The sequence below is a fragment of the Eumetopias jubatus genome, unplaced genomic scaffold (genome assembly GCF_037043125.1).
Source record: "Eumetopias jubatus isolate StellerSeaLion01/CBP00866 unplaced genomic scaffold, mEumJub1_p1.0 scaffold_12, whole genome shotgun sequence".
NCBI classification, from domain to species: Eukaryota; Metazoa; Chordata; class Mammalia; order Carnivora; family Otariidae; genus Eumetopias; species Eumetopias jubatus.
In genome coordinates, this window is record NW_028274818.1 from 40069088 (window position 1) to 40079054 (window position 9967).

Consider the following 9967-nt stretch of genomic DNA (forward strand, 5'->3'; position numbering starts at 1 on the left):
GAGACTCTTGACTCTGGGAAACAAACTGAGGGTTGCAGAAGGGAGGGGGTGGGGGATGGGGTAACTGGGTGATGGGCATAAAGGAGGGCACATGATGTGATGAGCATTGGGTGTTATACACAACAAATGAATCAATGAACACTACATCAAAAAATTAATGATGTATTATATGTTGTCTAACTGAACATAATAAAAATAAATAAAATAACGGATAAAAAAGATAATCTAAAAAAAGAAATATACAGAGTTGAAATACTTATAAAACCAAATTATATGTATATAGTTCAGGAATATATGCTCATAGTGTTAAGGAATAAAAGAAATTTGTGTCAATGAAAAATAACAAATTAAGGATGTTGATACACCCTGGGGGAAAGGAAGGGGAATTTGAGGAGAATCCAAAGGGCTGTAGCTATCCTGGAAACATTTGGAATGGATATAGGGAGATAAGTGGAGTGTAGGCTCCTGTACGATGACATACTTTTCATTCTGAGTGATCCTGGAAAAGTTGGCATAAAGACTGACTACTAAGACAAATAAGATCAATCCAAAGGTGATGAGAACTCTAAAGCACAGTTGGCTTTTGCATGTGTTGCTCGTGACTTGGTTCTCTGTGCTTCAGCTTGTGCCTTCTGATAGTGCTAATGTTCCTTGCTGGTATGAATATTTTCTGTCCTTATTATTTTATTTTCTGGGAACTTGTTGTACATACAAGGGTTTTATTAACAGCTTTGTCATCTAAAGTTTTTAACACCAAATGCTTTACAGGCACCATCTCATCCAATTACTACTTACATTTCTTTATTCTCTTCTCTTAAAAATCCTTGTGATTCTATACTCAGAATCAGCAGAGTTGACTAAATTGAAAGACCATCGCTTCTAGGAAGGCTACTGCAGCAGTCATCTCAGAGACTGGGTTTTTAGGTACGAGGTGTGGCTGAACTGTCTTGCCTGGGTTAACTGTCATGAGGGCATAGTTCTGGGTTAAGAAGACCTAGAAAAGGCACAATTGGAAATTAGAGCCTAGACTTGGAAAACAAGGATCTTGGGTAAAGCAAATATAGAACAGGAAAAGAGATCAGGAACACAGGATGGGATCTCTTTGCTAGGCCCACTGGGATCCGTGGGCATGGGATTCAGTTTGGTAATGAATAAACATGAGAAACTGGAGTCCGATGGGGATGTCAGCATGAGTCACATGCTCACAGCCACACAGCTGGTCACTGGGAGAGCTGTCTTCAAATCTGGGTCTGCCTTACACTAGAGCTCCTGTCCTTTATTTCTATGTTATGAACTTGTGTACATAGTTTACGGTTACTTTTGCTCAAGTGAGCGAATGTGTAAAGTCCTTCACTTGTCTATAAAAGCCTAATTTCTACCTCAGGCTCCTATTGTTTCTGATGCAAACATCATCATGTAGTCATTACCAGGGACACTCAGTCATGTTAAGTTGCTGTGTCATTTCAGGTTTGAGGTTATTCAATTACTGTTCCTGGAGTTAATGCTATGCTTAGAAGGCTATGCAAATGGTGGAGAGAGGTTTATTTCATGACTTGGGTTTGTCTTGGTGGCCTGCCATTGTCCATTCATTTGATGATCTGGCTTATCTCCACCATAATGGCATTTTAACAGCATTCTCAGCTGAACCCTACCGGATGGGCCACTTTGTAGTCTCTGCATTGTAGTCTCTTCTATAATTCCTCTATAACCTGTCAATACTGTCTTCTGGCCAACTGCTGCACCCACCCTGGGGGACCACAACAGCCTTTGGGTGCACCCCCACTGATTCCAGGGCCGAAGGAATCTCCTGGGTTGTCCCCAGCCCTCTCCCTTTATACTCTGTGATGGCCACACCACCTGGCACAGTCAGCTGCTTTCCAAGGACTTCACCTGAAAATAGAGGCTCAGGTCCTCCTAACTTGGAATCCAACAACTTAAATGGAGGGCTGAAGGAGTTTTTGGGTCCCCTTGGAGGCTGAGCTTGAAGAAAGGAGGGGTTAGGACACAGTCTCCCCACCTCTCTCATTAATGGTTAACTCCCATGGCTTGTCCCTATTCTGTCTCTATTATCTTTTCCTCCCCAGCCCACAGCATTCTCTATCTAGACTGATGTGGGGGTGAAGAATTGAATCAGGCTGACAACATCTACTTCCTAATCCTTCGGTCTTTTTCATGGATCTGAAATGTTAGAGCTCACTCGTTCAGCTGTTCCTTTTTAAACCCTTCCTTAGAGCAAAATGGCCTGTGGTCTCCCAGCCTCTCAGCGTGGGTCACTTCTGTAGGGGGCTAAGAGGGAGCAACGCACCAGTTCATGTTTGCATATCATTTTTCAACTTCAGAGAAATAATTCCACCTCATCAGAGGCATCTTTTTTAGGGGAGATCCCAAGCGTTCATAATAGTATTTTGTAAAAGTTGCTGATGTTGAAAATTTGCCTAAATAGCTAGGACTTCGTAAGTTCAGTAAAAGTTATTTAATTTTCTGCTCTGCTGTTACTTCAGGAACCTTGACATTTAAGACACATAAAAGGAATCATTATGTAAGTTATAAAATTAACAAGTACTGTGGCAGTTCACGAAATACCTGAGCCAAGTCTCTCTTAGTGCAGGTGTTGTTTCAAAGGTGAGAGAAATTTGGCATTGACAAAGGATGTCGATTGTGTGGGCTTGTGCTACTTACACTATCAATCACCCCTGTGTGCACAAGAAATAGCTCTGTTACAATCATCTTTAAGGGATTGCCCGGATCTCTTTTGTTCATTCAAACTGGTTTTATCCTCAACTCTTCCTTCATCTCCATATCCAAGCAGAAACCAAATTGTATCTCGTGATAGTTGTCCTGGCTTCTTCATCCCCATTATTACTGCCTTAGTTCAGACCCTTATCTCTTGTTCAGAATATTATTACAGCCTCTAGTCTCTTCCTGCCTCACCCTGTACATACTCTGCTTACACACAAGTACTCTTTATGAAATACAAACCTGATCTTGACTCTCTCCTTTGAAAGCTGTGATGCCTATCTACTGCTTACAGAATAAAATACCAACCCTTGAGCAAGGGGTACAAGACACTTCACTGCCTGTGTGTACCCCATGTCAGCATGCACACATGCATCCATTCACTCATTCAATAGATTTTTATTGAATGCTTTATGGAAACAAATATAAATGGGCATAGTTTCTGTCCAGGTAAGAGTGTGAGTGTGAGCGAAGTGTAGGTAGAAAGGAGAAAAACAAGGAGAGAAACGTTTACATGGGAGTATGCAAAAGACACATTTCTTAGCTAAATCCTTCCAGGAAAATTGGGAAGGCTCATCTTCCACTATAGTTAATGTAGCTTTTCCAACACACCTTTAATTCAGCTGTTCCAGAAAACATAATCTTTCACCTCTGCTAGGTTATGATTTTCTTGATAAGCAGATTCTTCTTTCTCATCCTTGTATTTCTCAGGTTGTCTAACACAGTTACTTGGAACACTGTGGCACCCGGTAATCCATGGTCGAATCAAGACATTGTTCTGATTTTTGTCTGAAATAAGCTGAGGTTTGGAACTACATTTGCTACTGAGGGATGTTCATTTTGATAACAGTTATTTATGAAAAATAATGTATTTATTATTTCTCCTTGGTACACTCTTAAGAGTTTTGCCTCAGTATCTTTTTTAATTTTCCCAGCCATAGATGAAAGTAAAGAATTTACTCATTCACTCTCAAAACCTAGACTCTGTACTTAGCATTTTCAAGAGATGGGTTTTGGATATTCATAGAAGGTAAAGGCTCCTGATTAAAACAACAAACAAGATAATGGAGGAAACACTGTGACAACAGCACTGAGTGAGTAGATGAGAAAGGAGTCAGACTGATCATGGAAAGATTCCTGGAGAAGGTGAGCTTCTAGCCTGATTTTGAAAGCAGGGACAGGTGAAGATGGATAGAAGCAAGGAAAAAGGACATTCCGAAGAAAGCAACCTTTATGCAAAGATGAGTACTATATGTGGGGCATGAGATGCGGACTGGTTAGACTATAGTGAGGAGAACATTTAGCATTTTTTTTTTTTTTATTGTGCTTGGTGTGCCTGCTTATTTATTTATTTTTTAAAGAGTCTATCTTGGACTTATAAGGCACTTAACAATTTCTTGATTGCCCAGATTGATAGAAAACAGTTTTAAAAAAAAAAAAAGCAAGAAAACTGAGATCCAGGTAAAGTCTCCTAGAAAATATATTGAATTAATTTTAAATGCATAATAGTCCTTTTCTTTTGGAATCAGAGTTTCAGAATACAGTGGTACAGTGGACCATTATTACTACCCACCCAACTGCCTTCCCTACTTCTGGAATTATATTCTTTTCCCTTTTGGAAATGTCTCCAATCTCCACTTGTATCAAGTGCTCCTGATGGAAATTTTGCATTACAGTAATCTACCTCCTGGGCATAGAGGTGGGCGGGAGACCCAAGCTGAGCCAGTCCATTCCAGGCTCTCCCTTTGGGTGATGGGTGAAGCTGGGAGGTATAAAGTGAGGAGCAGTAAATGGTTCTGCTCTGACCCTCTTAACCAAAGCCAGTCTGAAGGAAGGATGTTGGAACTCAAGAAAGAAGTTAACTTGAGACATGAGAGAACATCCTGGTTATTCTGGCCCCACCCCAATTTTCTCTAAGGCCACCTGCAGCCTAGAGCTATTTGCAGCTGACTCCCTGACCCCCAAAATGTCCCCTTTTGTCATGCAAGTTTAAGTTATGTTTCTAGCATTTTCAGCAGAAGCTGAGCTCACAAATTTAGTGACTTAAGATCTACAGAATCATAAAAGAAATGTTATTGTGAGGAGGCTTTCCAGAGAGCAAACCAATTTTCATTTTCTATTATCATCAGTACTCTGATTCAAAAGAAGCCTGATTATTTTTAGGATAGTCTGGATTAGAACACCACTATCTCAACTTCTAGAAGAGGAGGGTCATTAAGAGTCATCTTCTCCCATCTGGGTCTGACTATCATGATGCCAGCTTTCTCAGTGTGGTGAAAAGGCATTAGAGCATAGAAAAGAGAATCTGTTTCCTGGCAACCCAGAGTCCAATAGGCTCTTGTTGCTTTAGGTGCATCTGACATTCTACTGGGGCACAAATGGGCCCCTGCTGTGGCCAGATTGTTTTCATGTTTTATCTGTTTTCTTTTGAAAAAGGTTGCGCTCTCTACTTTGTTTTGTGATGTCTGGGGGTACTGTGTTTATGTGGTTTTTGGCAAGTGTGCTTGACCCTGGATTCCTCAAAGTGTCGTTCTCTGAGGCAGCAGAATGTGCACTAAAGGCTCTTTTAAAAATACAAAAGGCTTTTTTTGCGGAGAAGGTGGTCCTTGATTGGTTAAGGTATAATTATTTGTCAGAATGAATATACTATTACTAGGACATTTTAGAGCAGGAGCAAAACTTAAAAAAAAAATTCAGCAATAATAATTACATGTAAGAAAACTAAGGTAGATGTTTTTTGATGATCTCTTTAAGATTTGTATCACCATTATCATCTTTGCATTAGATGTTTATTTAGCAGGATCTAATGGAGAACATCTTGTCAAGATTTGGAGACACCAAAATGAATATAATATGTTTTCCAACATCTATAGGATTGCAATCTTGTACAGAAGTCATGGCACATATTGGTATAACCAGAGTGTGTCTGGGCTACACAGAAGAAAAAAATAGTGAAAAAACAAATACCCAAGCCCGTAATACTTCTCTGGCTCATCTGCTATGTATAGTTTGGCCTACAGTTCCCTCCTCAAATTTCTCTCCATTGGTTCAGGAAGCTCTGAAGGGGTATCTCACTTGTACTAACCAACATAGATTTCTTGTCTACTAGGTTGAGTCTGAGAGTTCTTCATCACGCCTTACCAGGGCCAGTCTCTTGGCTACCCTGGGAGACTACCACGTTCTCTCTCCTGCTTTTGGTTCTTCAGGGATGTTGCTTGCCAACAGATTTGTAATGTGGTCCTCTCATTTGCTTTCCATGTGTAGGTCAGTTTAGCTTCCTAACCAGGCTTCTACGGTCTTCTTCCTTCTCACATCTCACAGATCTCTGCCTCCTGGGTGACTGCCCTGCTCAAGAGAAGACAATGTTTTCTGTGCCCACTTGATGCTCTGGTCTATTACCTGGGCTAAAGAGAAGCAGCACTTTGTGTGCTCTGGGCCTTATAGAGATCTTCATAAAGCAGCACTTTTATTTATTGACTTTATACACTTTAATTCCTAAGGATTTCAGCTGAGTTCTGCTAGGATTGTTGGGTAGCATAGTGATTGAGGGGCCAGGGGACAACAGAAACAGCATATATCAGGTGGCACTTAAAACCACCCCTCCTCTCTCACACTGACCTACCAGGCTTGGATTAATCTTTGTTGAGCACAGATTACTTTCACAAGATGCTTCTTTGGTTTTTAGGCATGTAGATCTTATCTTTCTCAAACTCAACATCCCGTTCCATATATATTTGTTTGATAAAAATATATTGAGTACCCATTCTGTCTCAGTTACTCTGCCAGGCCCTAGGGTTATGCTGGTTGATGAAACATCCTTCATTTCCATCATTATACATCTTAGCAGGACAGATTATAGCCACAAACTGTCTGAATATTCACTGGATAAACAGCTTATAACACCTACTGCCCCTACTGCCCAACAGATGAACAACAGAAGATTGCATTTGTGAAATGCCAAGGAAAGAAGCACCATAGGACTTCAGAGGAGCAATTGATTCTTGGAAAGGCTGGACTAAGCTTTGTGGAAGAGTTGGGAATTGAGTTGAGACTTGAAGGAATGGAAGGACTAGATGAATGAAATGATGAATGAAAATACAAAGGAATGACATTCCATGAGGAATGCATATGGTGGGTCCAAGAAGAGAAAGGCAGTACGGATTTGTACGTATGCATGCCAGGAGGAATGCTCAGGACAGTATGGAGTCACACTGACCTTGATTAAAATCACAGTTTGATCACTTAGCATGCATGTGTGTGACCTTGGGTTACTAAATTAAATTCTCTGAGCCTCAGTTTCCTAATCTGTAAAATGAGGATATCAAAACCTACTTCATGGGTTTTCCTATGGATTATAAGAATACAAAGTATATAAATGTAGATAAAGCACTAAGAATCATGTCTGGCAAATAGTAAGTGCTTAAAAACCGATAGGTCTTGCCAGTTTGGTTGGAGCAGATGATGCATGTAGGGTGAAGGAAGTACTCATTTTGATATTTCAGTTTGGGAGTTTACCCATTGCTGTTGTGTGGAAGAAAATGCCTGAGGAACACTCTCTGCTTGGTTACTCACACGGGGAGAAAAAAAATTCAGATGGAAAAATAAATGGGGAAATGGACTGGTTTCTTGTACTTCTTCCAACCTCTTATCAGATGTGTTGAGCACCTGACCGACTCAGCCCGATTCTGTCCACGCACAGGACACGTGTGCACCAACTGGGGACTGGGGAAGGACACTCCTTTTCTCCCTTTGTCCTTTCCTTGCCATGCAAAGCAGGGGAAGACTGGTATATGAGATGATCTGACCATATCAGTGTTATTATGTCCTAAGATTAAGTTGAGTTTTCTTATTTTAAAAAAGCTATTAATACACAGGGCTCAAACATTTTTCCTTCCCCTCATAAAACACCAGCTTCCAAACACTTAGCTTTATTTGCTCCAATTTTGTCTTGTCCTTTGTAGCACAGTAAACTTCACTGACTGATTCGACTGGCTCAGTCTCACTGTTGGCTTCTAATCTGTTTCCTTTACAATCAATTGAAACTCAAAATCAACTGAGTGTTGATAAACAGGGGCTTCAAAGTGAAGATGCCATTTTGCACTAAAAGGACAAAATAGATCAACATCTTTAATTTAGAGTCTGCATACACAAGTCCTTGTTGAAATCTCACCTGAGTTGCTGCTACAGTCACAATAAGGTAAAATTAGAAGAATCAGAAATAATACATCTGGCTCTGGTTGGTTCTCAATGTCTCTTTCCTAAAAGAATGCAAACTTGTCTTAGAAAATCTGAGAGAAAAGCAGAGAATTATCAGTGGGAATGGGACATTTAAAAGTTGCAATAAAAACAACTAAAACAGGAAGAAAGTGAGAACATTTGGTAAATACAAAAGAATAAAAAAAAAAAACAACAAGTAGGAAAAAGAATTATTTAGGATAGGGGTGCCTGGCTGGCTCAGTCGGTAGAGCATGCAACCCATGATCTTGGGGATTGTAAATTGGAGCCCCATGTTGGATGTAGAGATTACTTAAAAAAATAAAATCTTCACTAAAAAAGAAAAAAAGACTCATTCAAGATAGGTTAACAGTTTGCAAATGTGACAAATCACGAAGAATTGTGGAAAGAATTGTACCCCCACATTGGGTGGGGATTCAAACAGTTGTCTCGATTGAATGGGAGGGAAGCAATGGAGCTTAGAGGCTTGATAATAGGAGGAAGAATCAAGCGGGATTATAATTCCATTCCAGGGGATTTCTTTTATTATGGATTAACAGCAGACAGAATAGCTCCCATCATGATTTAATTAAGCAGGGCATCCCTAAATTTGCATTCTTTGTCCTTTTGTTCCTCGTATGGCTTCCTAGCCTTTCTTCTGGTGGTGAACACCTGAGCATGATTGCAGTTACAGTGAATGAAGTGTCTCCATGGGGCGTGCCGGTAAGAACCATGGTGGGCACGAAGCATATTGTGTCTATCACTGAGTTTCCTGTGCCAGGCCCCAGACTGGGCACACATTAGGTGTTCCATGAATGCTGTGACATAAATAAATGAGTGCCCCTCTTGCTTGGCCAATTTACCCGTTTCTTTGAGTATTCTTTAAATTGATTGCTTATCCTTCCACTTCCTTGGAAGCCATGCTTTACCTCTGACATCCAAGAAACGTGAAAAAAAGAATAAAAGGAAAAAGAAAGGAACCACGAAGCCATAGGTCTTCGATTCCCAAAAGGGTTTCCCTGCTAACACAAAGTATTTCATGTGTATGATGAAAGAACCCAAATCATCTGGCTCCATCGTGACAGTAACTAATAGGCTGACAAGCTGTGCTTTGCCTGATAAATCACAGAGGGCTGGGTGTGTTTTTCATACCCTGCGTTTTGAGCTGCTACCTGACAGATGTCTGTCAGGCTGTGGCAAGAAGAACGAGCCTCAGGGAAGCCCCACGCTGCTGCTGGCACGCATGACTGGCTATGAAAATTAGCCTCCCTTCCCCTCCTAGGCCATCTCTTCCCTGGGCCTAGAACCGGAGGTATTTTCGTTATCCTACTTCTGGAAATTAGACTACAGAACTTGATTGTCCTGATTCTAGAGCATGGAGAGAGCCTAGTAAAAGGTAACAGATTTGAGAACGGCAGGGACACTTCTTGGGTGTGTGAAAGTAAGCGAGTATCAGGGAGTCCGTGCTTCCTGATCAATGAGAAGTGTGTGTCCTGTCTTCGTAGACTTGCCATAAGGATGCAGATCATGTGCTTGGGGTTTATGAAATGGAACCTGCTAGAGACTGAAGGCTTGTGTCTCCCCAAATTCATATGTTGAAACTGAATCCCCAGGGTGGTAGGATTAAGAGACAGGGGCTTTGGGAAGTGAGTAGGTCATGAGGGTGAGGCGGCCATGAGTGAGATTAGTGCCCTGACAAAGGAGACCCTGGAGAACTCTCTCTCCCTTTCCACCCAGTGAGGACCCAGCGAAACAGTCTGTGCACCAGGAAGGAGGCCTTCACCAGGCACCAACAGATCTCCCAGCCTCAAAAACGGTGAGAAATAAATGTTAGTTGTTTAAGCCACCCAATCTAGGGTACTTTTGTTACAGAAGCCCAAATGGGTTAAGACGGAACCTAAACCTATGGAGCAGTGGTTCTTTCCTGGAACAATTTTGTGTTCCCCTGCCTCTGGGGGCATTTGGCAATGTCTAGAAACATTTTTGGTTATCCCAACTGGGGACAGGTGCTACTGGT